This window comes from Periplaneta americana, chromosome 16 (genome assembly GCF_040183065.1).
Source record: "Periplaneta americana isolate PAMFEO1 chromosome 16, P.americana_PAMFEO1_priV1, whole genome shotgun sequence".
Classification (NCBI taxonomy): domain Eukaryota; kingdom Metazoa; phylum Arthropoda; class Insecta; order Blattodea; family Blattidae; genus Periplaneta; species Periplaneta americana.
In genome coordinates, this window is record NC_091132.1 from 42,727,223 (window position 1) to 42,751,166 (window position 23,944).

The 23,944-nt window shown below is 37.7% G+C and overlaps 1 protein-coding gene and 1 non-coding gene across 2 annotated transcripts in view; one reads left to right on the forward strand and one right to left on the reverse strand.

Moving 5' to 3' along the window:
* The window catches only part of LOC138716143 (puratrophin-1-like), a 1,133,117-nt gene that overhangs the window by 485,745 nt on the left and 623,428 nt on the right, over positions 1-23,944 (forward strand). The gene's annotated exons all lie outside the window — the stretch shown is intronic.
* On the reverse strand, positions 10,287-10,362 carry TRNAW-CCA (transfer RNA tryptophan (anticodon CCA)). The gene has a single exon. It is a non-coding gene; the product is annotated as a tRNA-Trp (tRNA).

The window sequence follows — 23,944 nt, forward strand, 5'->3', positions numbered from 1 at the left end:
TGTACGAAGAGATAGATTTTGAAAATGTATCCCAATTGTTTTTAGAAAAAGGGCATAACTCAGAAAAGGACTAAGTGATATGCATGGAAATTTGTAGCATGTGTGTGTGTATGTATATATATCATATGTAGGATAGGCTGTATATGCCAAAAATGAACCAAATAGCTTAAAAACTACAAAAGCTAGTAATTTCACCCATCTCCCCCCTTAATTGAAGACTTTTTTGATTGCTTGATTTTATAGGCCTATATATTTTTAAGGTGTAGGCCTACATTTTCGTATGTGGGCTTTTGTGAAGAGTTAATTTTGAAGTATCTTCATCAATTGGAGTCTGATAGTTTATTTCTTGTGGATATTGTGTTTTTCCTCCATAAGGATCTCTTAATTTGTGATGTAATTGTTTAGGATGAATGTCTTTAATCACAAGATCTATGAAACAATAAAAAGAAGAAAAACATGTTATGTTATTTAACACACTAAACACTAAATAGTCACTTATTTATATCTCAACACAAGATGCGTAGCACAACGCAAATAATTATTCAATATTTAGATTCGGTTAATAAAATAAATGCACTCGCACCATACATAGCAACCCAGAAGCCCCGAAAGCGTACGACGCCTCCTTAGACTGATGCAATCTATATGTCAGTCACAATACTAGATCACGATGTTGGGAAACGGGAGAACCCTGAGAAAAACTCAAGAACCTACACTGTATTCGATCAACGTAAGCCAGTGCTCTGTCAACTGGACCACCAATGGTATACCGTAGTTTAATAGCAGAGAAAGACTGAGAATTGTTTTGACCGAGAATAATGGAGTACCATGGGAGATAGCGACACACGGTTCACAGAGCAATTCTGTGTCATAAACTGTGGCTAACAAGGAGCGAGATAGCGTGTCGGTGGGTAAGGTGGGCAGATTCCTCAAACACAGTCTAGTTTCAGTGTTGTGGTTGTTCGGTGCTCTTCATAGTCGTTGGATAATTTATACTATGCATTTTTTGTGTAGAAATTTTTGCTTATTGAGTACGATTTAAACCTTGTTTTGCTGTGAAATGGTAACCTTACCAGGTGCAGTTCAGGTAGGTAATGTCACTTGAAATTAGCCATTTAAGAACTACAGAAAAATTCAAACTAATAATAACTTCACTATATATTGTAATATAGGCCTACTTTACATGTTACATTCTATCAATAGAACGAAAAAATTAGCTTATTTAAGATGCGAGACTGATATGAACATGAGGAAAGAAAATCCATTGTTTAGTTAGTTAAAAACCAGTTACATTCAAAGATGTAAAACTTTCTGTGCTCTAACTTTCATAAAACAAATTTAATTTCCTGCGATTTCCCTATTTTGTGCTTCATTTTCCATCAGGTGTTCCCTCTTTCCAGCATTCTGAAACCGATATGGAAGACATCTATGTTGTACTCGGGAAAGAAGGATCGAAGGTGTCTTCAGGCAAGTTACTGGGATATCATAATCTATTGTAAGGTCTGCATCGGACGTTTTCGCTCGAGCTCCAAGTAGTTCATAGCATAATCCGATAGGTAGCGCACATGCATGATGGGTAAAATTGTCACGAGCGATAAATCCTCGAACGGTATAAGCCGAGCGTTAGACATTCGTTCTTGTTACAGTGATGAACTGTGTAGTAACATCATAGCTGTTTATCATTTCAAAACTTTGCAGTGTTTAACTAACCTCTCCATAGCACAACTACAAAACTTGCTTTAAAATGTAATATAAATGTTGTAGGTAAATGTTTTTTTTTCTTTCCCCCCCCCCCCCACACAGGAGTGATTTTGTTTTTGCCACATCTGATAGATGTTATTGGATGTAAATATAATTATTATAAACGGAGAACACAATCACAATAATGCAAGAACTGTATCAAGTTTTCTAGTAATAATAATAATAATAATAATAATAATAATAATAATAATAATAATAATCTGTAATAATTAGTGTATCAATCTTTGCGTCTGTAACAGTTGTGCAGCATGATTATTCATTTTATTATATTTTCTGTGACATTACCTCTGTACTGATATTGTTATTAATCTACTGCTATATCAATAATATTTTGTAAAACGTTTCTAAATTGTCGCAGTATATAGGCGGAACACTATGTATGGACCTATCATATTATATATGTGGTAAATCAAATATTGAATAATTATTAATTAGGAATAATAACTATATATCGAAGTTTTTTATACTATTTTATTTATAACTCCATGTTCCTGTTTTGGTACGTTCCATTGACTGTTCCATTAAACGTTTGTCATAAACGCAGAAAATAAAGCCTTATTTTTACCGTGTGAGCAAAACATATCTGTCGCCGTCCATACAAGATAAGACATGTCGGCGACACTCGACCGAGTTCAAGCGAGCGATTTAACTCCAATGCAGCACTCTGGTTTGGACCGTTGATTTATCAGCCAGAAATCTTCCTTAGTTCGCTATTAATTTTGCAGAAAACAAGTGCTTTGTTCATAATCAGAATTGTGGCATATTTTAATATACTTCTCGATATAGGCCTACGTAAATATATACTATTTTTCATATATGTTGTTCACGTGATGATGATAAATCTTGCTTAAGTCATTGCATTGATGAATTTTACGGAAATGTGTTCTATAATAGCACACTGTTTGTCATTAATATATATCACATGATTCGCTACAAATACTGGAAGATGCATTTCTTGAGCTTGCAAGTATCCTATGTCTGCTCCCAGTTTAAATAAAGGTTAAATAAAGCCATTATTATTATTATTTTTTTTTTTCGTTGTTGGTAACTCTATAGCATCTATTAGACGCTTTTAGTTGTGCTAACAGATGGAGTTACTTGTCAACAATGTGACGCTGAAACGTGTGTTCAGGTTACTGCCCAGCAACAGTCCTGATGTATTTTTTATATTTGTGATGATTGGTTAATTAATATCAACCTGGCATACTCACAATCACACTCACATTCATACAAATTTCCAGACTCTAGATACCCAGGGAATTCTTCTTCTTAAAAAAAAATTCACCGAGAGCTGAGCCCGGGAATCGAACACGGGACCTCCTGATCTGGAAGCCAGCATGCTGACCGACAGACCACGGAGGCAGCCTATTATATTTTTATACTTAAATATGAAAACGCATTCAATTGTTTATACACCTCATTCGTTTTCGCATCTTTTGTTTTCTATCGTCGTCTGGCAACCTATATTTTTATTATCAATTTATTGTAGGATGAAAACACAGCTTATTTTGTGTAATTTCATAAATTTAATCAATAAGGATGATTTATGTTTTCTCTTGAAGGGTATACACCATTTTAAAATAATTTAATACATGAACACAACTATTACATGAAATGCTCAATAAGTTTTTCTAGCTTTATTCTCTTCAGCTCTAATTAACAATAACAAAAATCCAGGTTACCAGGCGACGATAGAAAAGAAGAGATGCGAAAACAAATGAATGAGGTGTATAATTAATTGAATACTCTGTCATATTTAAGTACAAAAATATAGGGGTGCCGTTTGAAATTTCAAAGTGGGGGTGGCTGGGAGTGGGAGGTGAAATTTAAAATGCAATTAAACCTGGTTTCAGACTTCCCCCTCAATACCTAAATTGACGTGTTTTTTTTTTTTGTTTAAATTGAATTCAATTTAAATAATTAGTTATTTATAATGGGAAGTTTTGAAACGAAAGCCCTCTGTTTGCTGTCAATAGTAATTTTCCTTGCCAGCCTGACTGCATATTTATTTGCAGTATCGGCTTTATATTTGAACGCGGAAGTAACCCGGGGATTCTGGAAGGTTTATCACTCCGCAGAGACGAGCGCAGCAGCGCCATAAATACAGCGAGATAAGCTAATGGACCCTCCCCCTTATCCGCTAATGACTGCCCCCATCACCTGCATTTCTTGCTCACATGTATACAGATAATTAAACGATGTCCAAATGCAATTAATGCCAGCTTACAATGGGACGCACAGACCGGTCCGCAATACGAGCCCGCTAATGTGCGATTTCCTGAATGCGTGACAAACTAAGAGGAAGCGACATGGATTCCAGTGGAAGAGTTACTTTGGGATTGTAGTTCATGACTGTTTAATTAATGGACAATGTCCTCTGCTCGTGACAATCCTGAAAAAGAAAAAAAAATACTGCATGGGAACTTGATGTTTCTTGGATATACAGAAACTTTAGCCATCGGCGTAGCTCTGTCGGCTAAGGCGCTTGCCTGACGATCCGGAGTTGCGTTCGGGCGCGGGTTCGATTCCCGCTTGAGCTGATTACCTGGTTGGGCTTTTCCCGAGGTTTTTTCCAACCGTAAGGCAAATGTCAGGTAATCTATGGCGAATCCTCGGTCTCATCTCGCTAAATACCATCTCGCTATCACCAATCCCATCGACGCTAAATAACCTCGTAGTTGATACAACGGTGTTAAATAACCAAGTACATACAGAAACTTTAATATAATATAATTGGGAAATCATAGGTATTTTTAATAAGGTATAAAGAAAGTAGACTTAATTTCTACTTATGAAGCCTTCATGCAGTTAACAGCGAAATTTTTTGTTTTTAACAAATAGTTAATAGTACATTATGCAACGAGTCTATAATGAAGGTAATTAAGAAGCGAGTATGGATATTTAAGAAACGAGCGCAAGCGAGTTTCATAATTTTCATACGAGCTTCTTAATTACCATTATAGGCGAGTTTCATACGACTTTTTATGCTCGACCATATTTCTAACTTGATATTATTAATTTTCTTTGTATCTGACCTTGACCAATGTCCCGTATGTTGTGAGATGTGCGGAGATTTTTTTCCGAGGAACAGATGTTCACATTGACCTTGCTAGGCCATAGGAACCTACAGAGATAACATTGAAATTAAATTAGACATTGAAAAACGAGATGACAAATTAAATTTATTTGAATATTATTTACAATTAACGCTAATTATTATGGTAACAGAACATAACCTTCTGCGACATTATTGGATTTCCAGCCTCCGTTACTTTTCGCTAATTCTCTTTCGATTGCATATCCGAGAATAATCGATACTTGCGGTTTTATAACGGTAGAAAGCTGACCTGTCATTGGCTGAACAGTTGTAATCTGAGTCGTCATTGGCTGAAAGACCTGACCTTTAATGAGTAGGTGTACTTTAATGACATGCGTTAAAGGTCTGCTATCAGGTGTATAATTACTACATTTCGGCATGGTCGAGCATAAATGTTATTAAAATTCACTTTGCACGTTGTTGCATTTTTTTAGAATCTTCTCGCAAGGTTCTTGATATCGTCTCGAAATAAATCTGGTTCCAGTGAAAACATTCTTCAATAAAAGACCGCCAGTGAAGGCAGTCTTCAATAAAATAATCTTGAAGCTCTCACTTCTCTGTAAAATTGTTTTCCCTGGAGCACTTTATTCGATGGTACTCGTAATAAAATTACCAAAAGCGAGAACTGGGAAATTGCAGGCATTCGGAAGAATTTAACATATATAACTATTGTTACATCATTATTTCCGTGGCATTTTTAATCCGACAATTCATGAGCTGCCGAAGAAAAAAAAATAATGTAATAGGTCTAAGGTACTAACATATGGACATGGTGTCAAAAGTCATGAAAACATTTATTTTCCGTAATTGACGATCTTGGAATTTTGCTAATTTTTTTGGAGGCATCTGCACAATACAGTACTGTACTTCAACCAGGAGAAAGTCTCAGGGGAATGAGATGCGGGGTGATACTATGAATGAATGTTGATGTAATAAGATGTCATAAGCACACACACGTGGGTACACGCATCTTCATTGGGTAACTCTCAAAACAAATAATAACACTGATACATACATAGTTATACTACCCTACTTACAAAATTAAATCACTGTTAATCTCCTGGGGCCGTATTCATAGGCATTTTTAGCGCGGGCTTCCGGTGGATGATCAGCGTTTTTCGTATTTATAAACCAGTGTTAGCGATAGGATATGATTTTAATTCTGTACTAGTAACCAGTGGATAGCCGGGGCTAGCTTAGTACGCTCGTAGCGCGTGTTGCGAAATGTCTACGAATAGCACCCCTGGTCTTTTAATCCCTCCATACAGGAAATAACATATGCAGGAGAGCGCAAGCTTTTAAAATGACGTTATAACGGTAATATAATCTATCTACTTCGCTCAAATAGATGACGCAATGGTAAGCACATTCCTTTCACGGTTAATCTCCTGGTTGGAAACAGTAAATAAAATTGATGGCGTATTTTCATTTAAACTTGATATTTTGACATAATTTGTCACGTCATCATATTTACTTTTCAGCCATTACATTTCCGTCTCGGTGGTGTGGAGAATCCGATACTGAATCTATTCGAATAACGGTTCGCCACTAAATGTTTGATTATCCAAGCATTGTCCCTTTTCGCTTCGTAGTAGAATACACAGAGTTGTATACATGTGAGAGGCGAACATCGTGGTGCAGAACTTCCCTGATTCAATAGGAGGCGACTGACTGGTTGTGTTGATTGTTAACTGTAGTTAGCTTGTAATTAAGTCACTAAGTTCCACTGGCAGGACGACTCCGGTCAAATGATCGGATGAAAACTAGGGCATCGGACCGTAGTCAGGTGATGACGTTACATTGATTGCTTGTGCGGTTTATATTTTCCTAATGAAATGCATGCATGTTCTGTTGGTAGAAGTTGAAGAGCTGTCTCAAACAGCGCTATTCAAAGTTTCTTGTCCAATAGATTACTTACTTATTTACTTACTGGCTTTTAAGGAACCCGGAGGTTCATTGCCGCCCTCATATAAGCCCGCCATTGGTCCCTATCCTGAGCTAGATTAATCCAGTCTCTATCATCATATCCCACCTCCCTCAAATCCATTTTAATATTACCTTCCCATCTACGTCTCGGCCTCCCCAAAGATCTTTTTCCCTCCGGCCTCCCAAGTAACACTCTATATGCATTTCTGGATTCGCCCATACGTGCTACATGCCCTGCCCATCTCAAACGTCTGGATTTAATGTTCCTAATTATGTCAGGTGAAGAATACAATGCGTGCAGTTCTGTGTTGTGTAACTTTCTCCATTCTCCTGTAACTTCATCCCTCTTAGGCCCAAATATTTTCCTAAGCACCTTATTCTCAAACACCCTTAACCTATGTTCTTCTCTCATAGTGAGAGTCCAAGTTTCACAACCATAAAGAACAACCGGTAATATAACTGTTTTATAAATTCTATTTTTCAGATTTTTCGACAGTAGACTTGATGATAAGAGCTTCTCAACCGAATAATAACAGGCATTTCCCATATTTATTCTGTGTTTAATTTCCTCCCGAGTATCATTTATATTTGTTATTGTTGTTCCCAGATATTTGAATTTTTCCACCTCTTTAAAGGATAAATTTCCTATTTTTATATTTCCATTTCGTACAATATTCTCGTCACGACACATAATCATATACTTCGTCTTTTCGGGATTTACTATTCCAAGTACCAAGTCTCTTTGCTGTGGTCGTGCCAGAGAATCAGTCCCATTCCGAGGCTTATTTGAAGGTTTCATAACAAGCTGTTTTTTACGGTGATGGGTTGTTAGCCCTTCGCCCAACCCCAAGCTGGAGGACCACCCCTCGTCGTCTGTCCGCGACTGCCTATTCAATATATTCACAGCTACCCTCCATATCTGGAGACCGTCTCCTCGATTGTCTAATTGATTATTTTTTTAAATATTAAATTTCTTATAATCGGTAGTGTCGCAACAATCACAGGAACTGCGGAAAAGTGGGAAAAGAAATTCTGAATAGAAGAACCCCAAAGCCGTCGATGGACATCAACTCTTTAGATCGAAAGTACGAATACAGATCGTAACCTCTCCGCCAAGTTACAAAAGTGATTTCTGCTCATTAGAATACAATGAACGGCCTGGATTACACGCACGGCATTTCCCGCTGAAGGTCAAGTTCGATTTCAAGTATTTATCCTGCTTCTCTTTCACGGCTTTCTGAAGGAGAGAATATAGTAGAGCAAAGATCTGATATTGAACTCAGCATAATTATTGTATTTGTAAAGAAACTCAGGGATAATCTGTAATGAATTTTAAAGAAGGTATCGAGACATTTATGTATGTGTAAACTTTAGGAACAATCTGAAATAAATAATTGATTAAATGGCGATCTTACTTGTGTTAATTATGTAAGCATGTGTGGCTTACAGCTGTTTCGGTGTTGCTTGACACCATCCTGAGATCTTGGCCATCTAAACTTCGCTGCCTGTTGTGTGGGTGCGTTCGTGTGATGAAGAGTTGTGTCAAATAGTGTGTGTTCTGAAATTGATCTGTGTGTTGAGAATTTGATCAGGGTGTGTTTTAGTGTGTCTGTATATTTCATATTGTTCTAGTGTGTTGAGTTTTTGGCATTTGGGTTGCATGTGTAGGATTTCCATGTCTGTATTTATGTTATTGTATGTGTGGTTAGCATTAGTTATGTGTTCGGCATATGTAGATGTATTGTGTCCTCTGGTTATCGCTTTAATGTGTTCTTTGTATCGAGTTTGGAGTGATCTGCCTGTCTGTCCAATGTAGAATCTGTCGCAGCTATTGCATATGCCGAACACATAACTAATGCTAACCACACATACAATAACATAAATACAGACATGGAAATCCTACACACACAACCCAAAAACCAAAAACTCAACACACTAGAACAATATGAAATATACAAACACACTAAAACACACACTAATCACATTCTCAACACACAGATCAATTTCACAACACACATACTATTTGACACAACTCTTAATCACACGAACGCACCCACACAACAGGCAGCAAAGTTAAGATAGCGCCAAGACCTAGTATTTTCTGAGGATGGTGTCAAGCAACACCGAAACAGCTGTAAGCCACACGTGCTTACATAATTAACACGAGTAAGATCGCCATTTAATCAATTATTTATATTCAAGTGTTGAAAGTAGTGTACGAAAGATTCAACATGGAATCTGAAATAGCTTCATTCCATTTTTCATGTTACTTTGCAGTGTTAGTCAAACATCATGACTAAGTTTCGGATAAAGTAGCTGTATAAGCCGTATCAGGATAGGCATCCTTGGTCCGTGCGTTTTGTTTACAAACATTAATTAGTTATCGCGTGTCTCCCAGTCGGCAGTAGTGACGACGTATATTCAGTTCCTATCGGCTGTACTGTCCATTCACTGATGTTTTAGCTTGGACGGAGGAACGCTCTTTCCAGCAGGTAGAGTTTTAGCTAGTGGAAATGCTAGGTAACTTTCGGTGTTGGACCCCGGACTCATTTCACCGGCATTATCACCTTTATCTCATTCAGACGCTAAATAACCTAAGCTGTTGATAAAGCGTCGTAAAATAACCCAATAAAAATAAAAAAGCTAGTGGAAGGGGGTAGTGTTTGCTTACTCTGAAGCAATTCAAGGCCCTATCCTATACAGCTATGCAGCCTAACCTGATACGGCTACTTTATCCGAACCTTACTCATGCGACAGGAATGTTTCCTAATATTATGAACGTTAATCTTTAAAATATTTTCATAAAAAGACGTAAGAAATCAATGTATGTTTATAAACTGTATTTAAATTGATGAAAATGGATTAATTCTGAAATTAAAGCATATTTTATAATATCTCACAATTATTTACAGAATTAACTGTTGAAATAATTTTATAACAGACACGTATCCAGGAATTTTATTGGGAAATGTTCAAAAATAAAATACGTCTTCCAAATATTCATAACATTTAAGTGTCTTAAATACAGGTACAAAGTTAAGAGTAGTGGTCAGACTACAAATACTACGTTAAAGAGAGAAGAACATTTTTAAATTTCGTATTTACAAGTCACAACAAGAATTTTCGATTGTCTTAGGGCTGTTTAGACTCTCTGGATACGTACCTGTCTTCGGGGAACATTTGACTAGAGGTGAATTTCACAGTATGTACAACGGGAAATAATCGTATCTTTTGCTATATCACGGATTTTTGTAAGGTAATCAATGTCTACATCAAGCTAAAACGGAAAAACCCATAGATAAAATACTCATTATTAAGCCTAATTGTCTTAAAGTAGATAAAGGGGTTTTACTTTTTTTCATTCTATATAATCTTTATTTTTTTATTTTAGTCCGATTTTTGGTTTAGTATTATGTATGAGGTCTGCCCACCTCATTGAATATTACACGACTAATATGAATTAGTCTATTGCATTATTACTGTTATATATGAGAAAAATTCGTACCGGCACCGGGAATCGAACCCACGACCACTCAGCTCTGGACGCTGAGCGCTCTTACCAACTGAGCCATGCCGGGACACGATCCACGGCGCCGGCCGAACCCCTCTCGTAATATTATTTTACGGTCTTATTGCCTGCACTTGAGACGATACACGTCATATATGCAGGAGCGCATATTCTAAATGACTTTGTGGCCATATTCAACATCAGTTTCATGACAACTGCTAACGGTTTAATACATCAAATATTCATATGTATGAGGTCTCGCCCACCTCATTGAATATTACACGACTAATATGAATTAGTCTATTGTATTATTACTGTTAAATACGAGAAAAATTCGTACCGGCACCGGGAATCGAACCCAGGACCTCTCAGCTCTGCGCGCTGAGCGCTCTTACCAACTGAGCCGTGCCGGGACACGATCCTGCATATATGACGTGTATCGCCTCAAGTGCAGGCAGCAAGGCTGTAAAATAATATTACGAGAGGGGTTCGGCCGGCGCCGTGGATCGTGTCCCGGCATAGCTCAGTTGGTAAGAGTGCTCAGCGCGCAGAGCTGAGAGGTCCTGGGTTCGATTCCCGGTGCCGGTACGAATTTTTCTCGTATTTAACAGTAATATTCAATGTCTGTTGCTGTTCAGTTGCTTTGTATAGGCCTAGTGTGCCTCGACGTGGCAAATGGCCTAGCTAAAATGAGTGGGCTCTTCTTCGTGTAAATATCTTAATCAGGATCTAAGCTTAACGTGCTGGTTGTAATTAAAGCCATCCGCTTCCTCGTATAACAGAGCTCCCATATACTGCAACCTGCGTAGCATGCAGATGTTATCGGAAGGTTCTCAGTTCGGGGTCTCAGGAATTTGTGTCCGTGAGAGGATAATGTGGCAGTCATTCAATACTTGCAGGATGGATTTGATTACTTCCTTTATGAAGACACTTATTTTCGAGTTCTTTAGATGAGATATGATAAACCCGTCAAATTTCTATGGGTAGGAGCTCTACCAGGATGGTGGAGCTAATCTTTATACACTGTTCAGTGATAAAGGAATACGATACTCCAAGATTTGTTTCATTACCACTCTGTCCCTGGCAGTAAGGCAAGTTGACAGCTTCAGATACTTAGTATGTACTATAAGCAGTAACATGAGCTGGTGCCATGATACATAAGCGGAGTTATGGGGGGCACTGCCCCCCCCAAACTTGGCCGAACTTTTTTTTTTCTATTAACGTTAGAAAATACTGAATTAAATTTTTTTTTCTTGTTTTTGTTCATGATTAAGTTTCTGTGCTTAAATTGACGAATTATTGTCTTCAGACCATGTGTCTGAACTATAATATTTATTTTAAATTTCTGAATGTATAAGAATTTCTATACCTCAACTGAGGAATGGAAGCACTATAATTATATATATATATATATATATATATATATATATATATATACACCGTGTTCCGCTTATAAGTATAACAAAAGAAATAGCTATAACTTCTGAATTAATACAAGTATATAGTTGAAACCAACTGCTACAAAGAATGAAAACTGGGAATTTTTGTTACCTTATGTTCCATAAACCTCAACATGGCTTCCATTGGTGGCACGGGAAATATCCAACCGGTATTCAACCTCGACCCAAGTGTTATGAAGCATCTGTGGTGTAACATTGTTGACAGCAGCATAAATTCTTTCTTGTAAGTCTGCCAAATCACGTACTGGCGTCCTGTAGACCTGGTCCTTAACAAACCCCCACAGGAAAATGCGTTCGACATTTTCGTCAGACACTTTACGCTTGGAATGTTTACCTGCATTAGACAACAAACTTCCTGTTTCTCTGAGCTGCCTATCCCATTTCATTATTGAGACGTACGTCGGTACAGCTTCCCTCGGTCTAAGATTGTACTGACGGCGAAACAAGCGCTGTACACGAATTATGGATCTATGTTCTGCTAATGACAACACACAAAAGGCTTTCTGCTGTGGCGTCCACATGCTGACTGACTAAAGATACGATACGAATTCTCTTATTTAATGATCTGCGCATGCGTGAGTCTTCTAAAAATAAGTAACAACAATGGATTAAAACTTCCCAATTTCCTCTTTACAATGGTACCAATCTTAACCCATTTGCATGCATTGTTATGAAATTATAACTATTTCTTTTATTATACTTATAAGCGGAACACGGTGTATATATATATATATTGTAACAGCCTGTACTGATGTGTTAGAACCCTGCAAGTGTTCAAGCAACCGCTTGAAGAAATATGAATAACATACTGCACAACAATGCAGAAAAAAGAAAAGTGATCACGGTTAAACTTAAAGACGAGGTTAAATAAAATAATTAGAATTCACATTTCATATGATATCTTGCTCTTTTAAATAAACAGATAAAGTAAATGTAAAATTGGTCCACCGCTGTGGTGTAATGGTTAGCGCGTCTAGCCATGAAACGAGCGGTTTGGACAAGTTGCTTGGTTGGGGTTTTTCCTCAAACCAATTGAAGCAGAATTGCTGGGTAATTTTCTGTGTTGGACCTCGGACTCATTTCGCCATCATTAATTCACATATCATCATCCATACATTAGCCCGGTTTAAGTTCGCATAATAGGAGTGGTAAGCACAATAAGCCTCAGGCTGCAGTGCAAGCCTTCGAGTCCCTCTTCCTTACAAGAGGAAAAAAAAAGTAAAATTGTCTGTATAGTTTGTTACGATTTTACTTTATTTTACAATACCTTTATTAAATGATCATATTCTGATATACTGTACCAAGGTCAAGCTACAATGAGGGGAGAAGATAAATGATGTCCCCCATAATCTCGTTATATCAGGATTCTATAGTTTTGCTCCCCCCCCCCCCCAAGGAAACGGTTTTCTCTCCGCCTATGGCCATGAAGTCAAAAAGAGGATAGCAATGGCCAAAGAAGATTTTAATAGAAAAAGGAGCATCTTCTGCGGACCTTTGGAAAAAGAACTAAGAGAGAGACTAGTGAAGTGATTTGTGTGGTGTGTGGCATTGTGAAGAGATCCATTACTCTCAATAGATGAATGTGCTTTTTGCCTTAGGAACGTGTGCCCTCGACGTTCACTGGAAGGGTCTTAAAAATCATACTAAACAAAGAACAATTTTAACTAAGAAACATTCTTCAAACTGTGCACGGATTGCAGGGCTGCAGTGCATGTTGACGGGAGAGCACTACTTGGAATGCCAACATTTTCAATTGGATTTGATTACTTCCTTTATGACCCGTCAAATTTCTATGGGCAAGGGCCTCTACCAGGATGTGGGGCTACCTGAAGTTGTTGCACAAGATCAGCGAATTCCTGTGACATCGTTTTCTATTCTACAGTTGTATGTCTACTTATATTTACATTATCTTAGTTCTTAATCTTTATGCACTGTTCAGTGATTAAGGAATACGATACTCCAAGAATTGTTTCATTACCGCTCTGTCCCTGGCAATAAAGCAAGTTGACAGCTTCAAATACTTAAGGCTCATTCACAATGAAAATTAAACGTAACGTAAGCGTTATAAAATGTAAACTTTACGATAAAATCAAGAACATTCGCGATAGGAACATAAACATAACCGCAAAGATACTTGGTAGCCATGGAAACATAACAATGACGTCATTTCCTCATATTCTGTCGTATACTTGAGCGCTCCACGATTGTGTACTGTTTGCAAATCACGTAAGCATAAGCATGAAAGTTTGAAGTTCGCAAGTTTTCATGTTAACGTCTAACGACAATGTTAATGTCAGTGTTTATGTGAATCATTGTGAATGATCCCATTTGATAACCTGGACGCAAACTTCTGTGTTTATGTTATGGTTAAATTTAATTTTCATTCTGAATTAGCCTTTAGGGTGGTACTATAAGCAGTAACATGAGCTGCTGCCAGGACGTTAAAAAGAGGATAGCAATGGCCAAGGAACTTTTAATAGAAAAGGAGCAACTTCTGCGGACGTTTGGAAAAAGAATTAATGAAGAGACTAATTAAGTGCTTTGTGTGGAGTGTGGCATTGTGAAGACAACCATTACTCTCAGTAGATGAATGAACCTTTTGCCTTAGGAAGGCGTGCCCTCGACGTTCACTGGAAAACAAAGAACAATTTTAACTATGAAACATTCTTTAAACTGTGCACGGATTGCAGGGCCGCAGTGCATGTGGACGGGAGACCACTACTTGGAATGCCAACATTTTCAATTACGGCTATTTATGATTCAACATACGTCTGCACTGCGGTTACTTTTTATGTCAGCCCAGAACTGTTAAATTTCTTGTAGCTAATATTGAGGACTCGTAGCGGACAACAGACTGCCTCGTTCTGCTGTCATGTCATGGTATTTCTCTGAGACGCACAGCGCTGTACGTTGATCAAATTGAAGGTTTCGTTCGGTTCCGTATTGTTAGAGAGATGTGATAATGCACCATTATCGTATTATGATGTCCATTTGATCGTCGAAGGCACACCTACCTAAGGCACATGAAGGCAAAATGCACATTCATCTATTGAGAGTCATGCCGGCAGAGAAACTTCCTGTATCTGTGCCGCTACTGAATCTTTTGATTTTGTATTTAATGGCTTTTCATCGCTCCCTTCGAGATTTTCATACCCATTGCCCGCTGTGAAACAAAGTGTAATATGTGTTACAGAAGCTAATGAAGGACCATGGCGGCAATAACATCTCATAGAGAATACTGTCATTAATGCGCTCCTCGAAGAATGGTCAGGGCTTGAAGTAAGCAATTACCGACTGAAGTGTACAAATGTTAAGCAATTAACCGCAAAACGGATTTTAATTATGTCCGTACAGCTTTAGACCTTTATAACATGTATCTTTACACTTATAAATGATTTGTGAACCATAGTTAAAGGCGAATTTTTGGCCTCCTAACCGAGTATTTGATGTTAGGAATGTGCTCCGTCTAACATTTATAAAATTTGGAATGATATCGGTATCTTAGCATAACATTTACAGCTTCTTTGTTTTATACAATTCGCAAATTATTAATAATAATAATAATAATAATAATAATAATAATAATAATAATAATAATAATAAACCTACAAACGGCTCTTACAGAATCTGGAGGTTCATTATCGCCCTCAAATAAGCCCGCCATCGCTCTCTATCCTGAGCAAGATTAATCCAGTCTCTACCATCATATCCCACTTCTCTGAAAGCCATTTTAATATTACCCTCCCATCTACGTCTCGGCCCCCCAAAAGGTCTTTTTCCCTCCATCCTGCCAAGTAACATTCTATATAGGCTACATTTCTGGATTCACCCATAAGTGCTACATGCCCTGTCCATCTCAAACGTTTGGATTCAATGTTCCTAATTATGTTAGTAAAAAAATAAAATGCGTGCACTTCTGCGTTGCGTAACATTCTACATTCTTCTGTAACTTCATCCCTCTTAGGCTCAAATATTTTTCTAAGCATCTTATTCTCAAACACTCTTAACCTCTATTCCTCTCTCAAAGTGAGAGTCCAAGTTTCACAACCATACAGAACAACCAGTAATAAAATTCAGCTCAGTTGGTAGAGCGTTAGTACGTTAAACCAAAGGCCCCGGGTTTGATACCTGGCCCCGGAACAATTTTTCCCTCGAAACTATTCAAATCAACTTTACAGGGAGTTATACCCGAAAGCTTGATTCGCATAATACACGTCACTGTTCGTTAACAGAAAACCACAATTTAAGTCACACAGAGTTAGTGTGCACTCAATGTTGGTTGCTTGACGGTTGTCAGCCCACTTTGAGGTCTGTGGATATAGAGGGAAAAATTGAATCGGTATTTGGTAGAGTTCCCGGCTAGCTCAGTAGGTAAAGCGTTGGTACGTTAAACCAAAGGTCCCGGGTTCGATACCTGGCCCCGGAACAATTTTTCCCTCGAAATTATTCGGTAAAACTTTCAGTTTTTTTGAGAGCATACTGGATGACAAAAGCTTCTCAACCGAATAATAGCAGGCATTTCCCATATTTATTCTGTGTTTAATTTCCTCCCGAGTGTCATTTATATTTGTTACTGTTGCTTCTAGATACTTGAATTTTTCCATCCTGTCAAACGATAAATGTCCAATTTTTATATTTACATTTCGTATTATGTTCTTGTCACAATATTAACAATAATGATAATATAATAATAATAATAATAATAATCATCATCATAATTATCATCATGATCTTTCATCATAAAAATGAAAGGAGCAGCAATACCTAACATCATTACACTTTATAATTTAGGAGATCTTTCTCATATCGGCCTCAACTGAACCTAGCCATCGACACGTAGCGACGTAGCGTTTGCCTACTTATCCGACTGTGCTTGAGCGTGAGTTCGGTTCCCTCTTGGGTTGATTACTTGGATTAATTATTTGCAAGGCTTTCCCCAACCCTAAGGCAAGAGTCAGGTAGTCTATGCAAATCTTCGATCTCATTTTTGCCGAATACTATCGTGCTATTGCCAATTGTTAGTATTAATATATTTAATTTCAAACCTATTAAATATAATTGTTGATCGTTCACAATAAAATCAGCCTCATGGGCTAGTGGTCTGAGCTTCTGACTACAGTTCATGAAGTCGCGAATTCGATTCCCGGTTAGAATAAAGGAATTATTTTTCTTAAAGGGGAATGTGCCTGTGTTCGTCCATGGTCTGGAAATTAGGTTAGGCTTAGGATTAAGACCTCTCCTGGCACTTCATAATCATCCTATCATAATAACATCGGGCCAGCGTAACTCCGCCTTCCAGGCGCTCCAACCTCAGAAGTGGGTTACAAATAAGCCACTGCCAGGAGAAACTAGAACTGTCAAATGACATCCTGATGGCATTGAACCAAATATCGTTGACAATAATTATGATGTTGCTACCAGTAATTTAAACGTGGTAGGTCATAAAACATTTGTAAAATTCACAATAATTAAACCCATAGGGGTTTATGGGTGTGAATCATGGACCATGACTGAATAGCAACAACAACAACAACTTAGAATATGGGGAAGGAAAATTCTGAGAAAGATTTATGGTCCTGGTAAAGAACAAAATAATTGGAGAATCCGTAGTAACTGGGAATTAGAACAAGTATATAAGGAACCTAATATAGTAACTTCGATAAAAATTAGAAGACTTGAATGGGTAGGTCACTTAATTAGAATGGAGGACGAAAGAATGGCGAAGATGATCTTAACTGGAACACTGGAGGGAAAGAGAGATAGGGGTCGTCCCAGATTGAGATGGTTAGACTGTATTGAGGAAGATTTGAGGAAAGTGGGAATAAGGAGACGGAGGAAGAGGGCAGAGGACAGAAGTGATTGGGCTGTTGTTTTAAAGGAGGCTTTAGCTAAACTATAAGAGCTGTATGCCAAAAGAAGAAGGAGATATAAAAGAAGTGCAGATTGTACTAAATTATTTTCAATTAGGGTAAAGTTGCCTAATTCCGTGATACTCCTAATTCCGTGATACATTTTTTTCACTGAAGGTCACGGGGTTGGGTATCTTGCTAGGAAGTTCACTGATGTCTCAAAAGTAGCTGAAAGATGCACTTTTTCGAGAAAGATGTCTGTCGTTATGTTCGAACGGCAAAACTTTGACTGACATTCAGTTTAAAAAAGTATCACGGGATTAGAGGTATCACGGAATTAGGCAACTTTACCCTATACCAAAAAAAAATAAGCTGTACATGCCATTATAAATGTACCAAATCCATACAATTGTAGCAAAAGTGGCAACACTGGCTTCTTTTTCAGTTATGTTTTTTTATGCTAATGGGGTAAAATATAGGATTCTTTTGTAAGCATCACCCTAGCAACCAGTATGACAGTTGAAGAGGAGCTTTTTTTTACATCTAAGAGAACTTTATTTTATAAAATACACATTACAGTTTAGCTGATAATGTAATAAAACAAAACATGTGGAACATCTATTCGGGAAGCCATCCTGTGATGGTCCCGACATTAAAACAATTTTATAAGAGTATGAAGAGGAACTAATACTATAATTATGGTTTTTCTTTATAAAATAACTACAGTGAACTTTCCTAAGTTCGACTGAATAGAATTGAAAAGTTCAGTCCAATAAGGGTAGTGGGTGTGGCAGGTGAAATGAATACAAATTTTTATTGGTTATCCATCAACGAATACAGTACTGTACTTGCATTTCCTGCCCGCCCCGAGACTGTGTATGCGCTTCTAGTACCACAGTGGGTTTCGACAGTTCCGTCTCACAAACGACAAAATTCCCAAATAGAAAAAGAAGAATTCGTTAATTTAAAATCAGTGATTAATATGGATGTCCTAATCAATAAAATATTCTGTTTTCCTTTAACAAAAGGATCACTACAAGACAGAACCAATTCCCATTCAAATGGCAAACCCATTTCTTAGTGCCCGTATAGGGGCGTGTCTAATTGTCCTACGTAAGCAGTCGAACTTAAGAGCTTCCACTGTACATGATAACAGCTGTCAAAAAAAAAAAAAAAAAAAAACCTTGTATACAACACATGCGAAAAGTGCGTATTACGCATTCGACGTTGGACAACTTCACTTCATTTCGCAACTTGTTGCATAAATAGCTAGTTTATCTTTGCAGCTGTCATAGAACGAAAAGCAGATATCCATGAAGAATTATTCTACATGTCTTCCGCTCATCGACCATGAAAATCAGCACACATCACTCATGGGATGACCGAGGAAACGAACACAATGTCAAGTACAAGACAGGTTACGGAAGTGTGTGTACTTGGTTCTTATACAACTCCGTTTTCTTAGAGATGAGTAACAAGAAATGTAAGCGTGTCTTCTTTTGTAAAAAGACCAGAACGTCGAGTTCAGTTTGCCTTTAAATGAGACTCTTGATCTCCAAGAGATAGCAGTAGGTTATCAGTTTCTGAGGCAAACTAGATCAGCTACATGGTATAAGCAAGGAATCTTGAGAGGTTCTTGGGACACCAGCTTCTCGGGACTCAGTTATTCTATTACCGGAGAGAACACATACTGTAGACTATATTATACCATAGGTGTGGCACGTTAGGAAGCCTGCTCAATGTCTGGTAGAGTAATTACATCCACACGTACGAAGCAAGACAAGTTTACATAATAGAATTTTATGGCTGGTAATTAACGGTTCACAATCATATCCATTGTTATTAGCTACACGAGTGACACTTTGAAAGTTTTTTTAATATTAACTCAGTAATATTTATAAAGCTCATTTTATTTATGCGCGATGTATTAGGTTGGTGCATAAGTCCGCAGCGATTTTTCATAAGTTTATTAAACACATCGGATACACATAAGAGAGAAGTTAATCATAAAAAATATATTCTCCTTCACTATTTACAACAGTCTGCCAACGCCGGAGTAGTTCTTCGATTCCACGCCTGTAGAAATCTCGTGGTTTTGAGTTAAAGAAGTCATCAAGTCATGTTCGGAGCGCATTTTCATCCGGAAAGGAAGTTCCTTGAAGGATGTTCGATAGAGAGTGGAAAAGGTGAAAATCTGAGGACGCAAGATCAGGTGAATAAGGTGGGTGCGGAATGACTTCCCAACCAAACTCCTGGATGGTGTTTTGTGCCAGGTTAGCAGAGTGCGGACGAGCGTTATCGTGGAGTAGCATCACTTCACGCAGTTTTGTTGGTCGTTTTTCTTGGATTGTATGTGCAATTCATCACATTTGCCAGTTCTCGGGTACACTGACGTGGATCATTGTGGATTAATGTCTTCATCAAACCCCGAAGGTCTTTCTGAACGTGAAGTGTCGCTAATGTCAAAACGATCCTCCTTAAAAGGAGAAAACCATTTTCTTGCCGTGCTTTCTCCGATAACATTGTCCCCATACACGGCGCAAATGTTTCTGGCCCCTCTATTGAACTCAAAAAGAAGAATATGTCGGAAATATTCCACTTTCTCCACTTGACACTTCATTTTCTAGCGTCCATGATTCCACTCACTATCTGCAAAAATGAAAACTTCAATATGTAAACTCAAGCACAACAATTGAACTTCAAATAAAAATGACAATCGATAAATACACCCATAGCAACCGGTACTTCTGCACTAACCCAATAAATAACGTGATGGTACTTCCATCTAGCGATCGTTACGAAAATATTGCTTTTCAACGGATGAGGTTCTGGTGGTTGTTCTCATTTTATGTTGCCATTGCATAACATGGGAATGACCAATCTGATATATGTGATTATGGGTAAAATTCGTGTTTCTGAAAAGGGTATTCCGATTACGTTTTCTTTTCCGGAATTTCTCCATTTTTGGAAGTTATTTTTATCCCTGCACTGAATGGAAGTAGTTGATGAAATTTCTGGCGCCTAATAAAATAACTAAATGCTACATTTCTTGGCTGTCAAAAGCCGAAATTTGTTTTAGTACTATGTAAGAAGACATGAACACAAAGAAACTCATAACAAATCTTCATAATATATATTTAAAATTATGTCATTAAAAGGAGAGAATATGTGAAATTAATTTCATAATTCTCTATATTACACGCTTAAAGATAACGTCTATAACAGAAATTGCGGTAGATAAATAAAAATTACTGAAAAAAAGAGGCAGAATTCAACGTATTGAAACAAAGAATGCTGTAATGCTTCCAAAGAATTCGAAACATAAGTGTTAACTTTATTGAGAGTTTATTTAGACTGAAATATTCAAGCTGTAAGCACATTTGGACATGTCGTGTTTTATGTCCGGGTCATGTAATCACTAAGACTGTCTCAGTGCTGTGGTAAGACCTCTAGCGCAGACACCCAATCTTCCAAGAGAAAGATTGTGTAGACAGTTGAATAGGACATTGTCCGCCAAGTGCTGAAAATACGTAACTCGAGAAGAGAGATCGTTTATCGCTCTTTTGTGACAGGTTTCGATTTAGCTATCTACTCATACATGCTTTGTAGATCGTTTTACATCCATAAATGAATGGTTTAACATTTCATAGAGGATATTAATTTCTTACAAGTAATTAGATAACATAATGAGGTTACGATTACGTCATTCACTTGTATGAGTACAATAGCTGCAGTAAGTAATTACAGGAATAATAATTACTCATTTCATCAGGGAAAATAAGGTTAATTAAGTAATAAGTCTCTTCGAAGAATATAAAGCTAAGGCTACTTCAAATGGAGAAATAATTTAATAAACACTATATTTGCTTACATTCCGCTAACGAAACTGTCAGTTTCTTGCGCGCCTTCTTGTCAGCGAGTATAGTAGATGTGTTGATGAAGTTCTGCATGACTTTAATTGTGATTTATTTTTTATATCTTCCGAAGTAAGTCCAGCAATAATAAAGTTTGTATGTTACGGACTTTTACTGACATGTGATTATTAAAGAAACATCACATTTTAACCTAATAAAATTTAAAATCATTACAATAATAATTGTAGATGTTTGTCTAATAGGACTCACTGAGACAACGTGACCGATAGGACTGACTGAAATGAAGTCATTGACGACGAGATACTTGACATGGAATGACACTGACTGAATTGTTATGACTGGCGAGATTGTGTGCAATGGAGTGACTGTCAGGACATTTCCATGTCAGTACGTGTAAAGACAGTAGGTCTAAAAGAGAAAAGTCTGAAAACAACAGAATTTCAACGAAAAAGGTGTCCAAAGCTAGAAGGTTTAACACGCAAGCTTATGTATATGTAAGTTATGTCTCTCAGTTAGGGGGGTCTCATAGCTGTTTTTAGATCAATATGCAACATATTCGAAGAAACAATAAATCCCACAGGACGACAAGCTCAGTGGAAGGATGCCACTGTAAATTTGGAAGAATGAATGTGACGCATCATTCTCTATTTAGAAATTTTTAGATAAGAAAGAAATAAATTGTGATACAGCAGTTGCTGGTAGACCATGTACAAATAATACATTCTGTTAGGAAAAGTACCGGATAAACTTAGTTCAGGTGGAGGAGATGGTCAGTAACTACCAACAATATAGAACGAGGGGACATCGTCGCCTATCCCAGGGCTTTAAGCTACCGGTTTAAACTAAAAAAACCGAACTGGATTACTTTGAAAGTCAATTGTTGTGGAAACCTTCTTCGAAGTTACTCATAGTCGAACAGTTGTTATAATTTACAAGAATATCTTATTAAAATATGTTTTCATTGCGCAGCATGTATCCTTGTCTCTCGTCTTAGTCTTACATAACAATTGTACCCTCATGCTCAGAAATGACCTCAAAATGTAAACAGATCACTTGTCCTGCAAGTCTGCTGTTTGAGACACAACACACCCCCTTTTATGCTGACAAGTAACACGGCAGACCGAGTGGCGGATAGTAGGAAAGGAGCTAGTCTTTGCGTATTGTCTCTTCAAAGACTACCTCCTTTCCTACTCTCCGCCACTGGGTCTGTCGCGTTTACTTATGAGCATAAACACGGCCATGTTTTGTCGCAAACAGTGAGCTTGGAGCGCAAGTGATTTGTTTACATTTTCGGGCCATTTTTGAGCATAAGGATACAACACAAAATTCAACGTAGATTTCTATTAGGCTTATGTTTCAATTTAGACCAATGTGTTAGTCGTCTTTTATTAGACCTGCTCTGATTGGACTCATTTTATTGGACCTTCTGTTATTTTATATAATTTGTTTAGTCCTACGTGTCTGTGAATCGTCAGAACTGATTGGAATGGAATTACTTGGGGAATAACTGCACTGAAGTGTCAAATAGGACTGACTGGAATGGAGTGGACGAAATTTGGATGCAGAAACTAACAGTGACTTCCAGTACTAAGTGAATAGATTGACTTGTTGGACTGAATTAACTGACAGGACTGGATGATTGATAGAACTGACTAGAATGACTCCCCGATTCAGGGACTTATATTCACGGAGCTGACTCACTAACTAAACTTATTCATTGACGGACTGAACAGGACAGAACTAGCTTACTAACATAACATCGACTGATTGAATTGAACTGACTTCCTGATCTAATTGACAGCTAGACTTTACGTGACGTTTGAACTTACAGTACGATTATTTAGTCCTGACAGACGCCGGAGATGTACGCCCGAGTCAAGCGAGTCCATTTAGTTACGGCAAAGGATGTTTGGGTTAGTCACTCGCTTGCCTTCGGAACGATCGGATGTCACGCATGCGGTAGAGTGGTATGTTTCCAGTACAGTTAAGCTGTACTGCATTCCTTTACCGACTGCTCCCCCCCTTATCTCTACTCCGGAGCTCTTCATACTACTCCTATTACTTCCCCTCTTTCGCGTCGCTGAGCTGCTAGGACTCAATAATCGGTCTGTACTGACTGACTATTGGAGTTCCTAAACTTGTGGACTGGACTGACTCAGAACTTCCTTTCTGGCGGACTGAGCTGATTTTACTGACTTATGATTGAATTTCTTCTAACTGAATTGACGCGATGAATTTGCTTACAGAAGGACTGAACTTGCAAAGTGGTTGGAATGACTCACAGGCAGATCAAACTGAGTAACTTACCAGTTTCATAACTCAACTGAACTGACCGACGATTGGAGTTGTTGTCTTGATGGAGTAATTGACAAATGACAATGGCAATGGTGACCTAACTTTTGGCATAATTGTAGAGATTAATTGTTCCGTCGCACGTGGAAATAACTCGTTTGAGATGTAAAACTTCA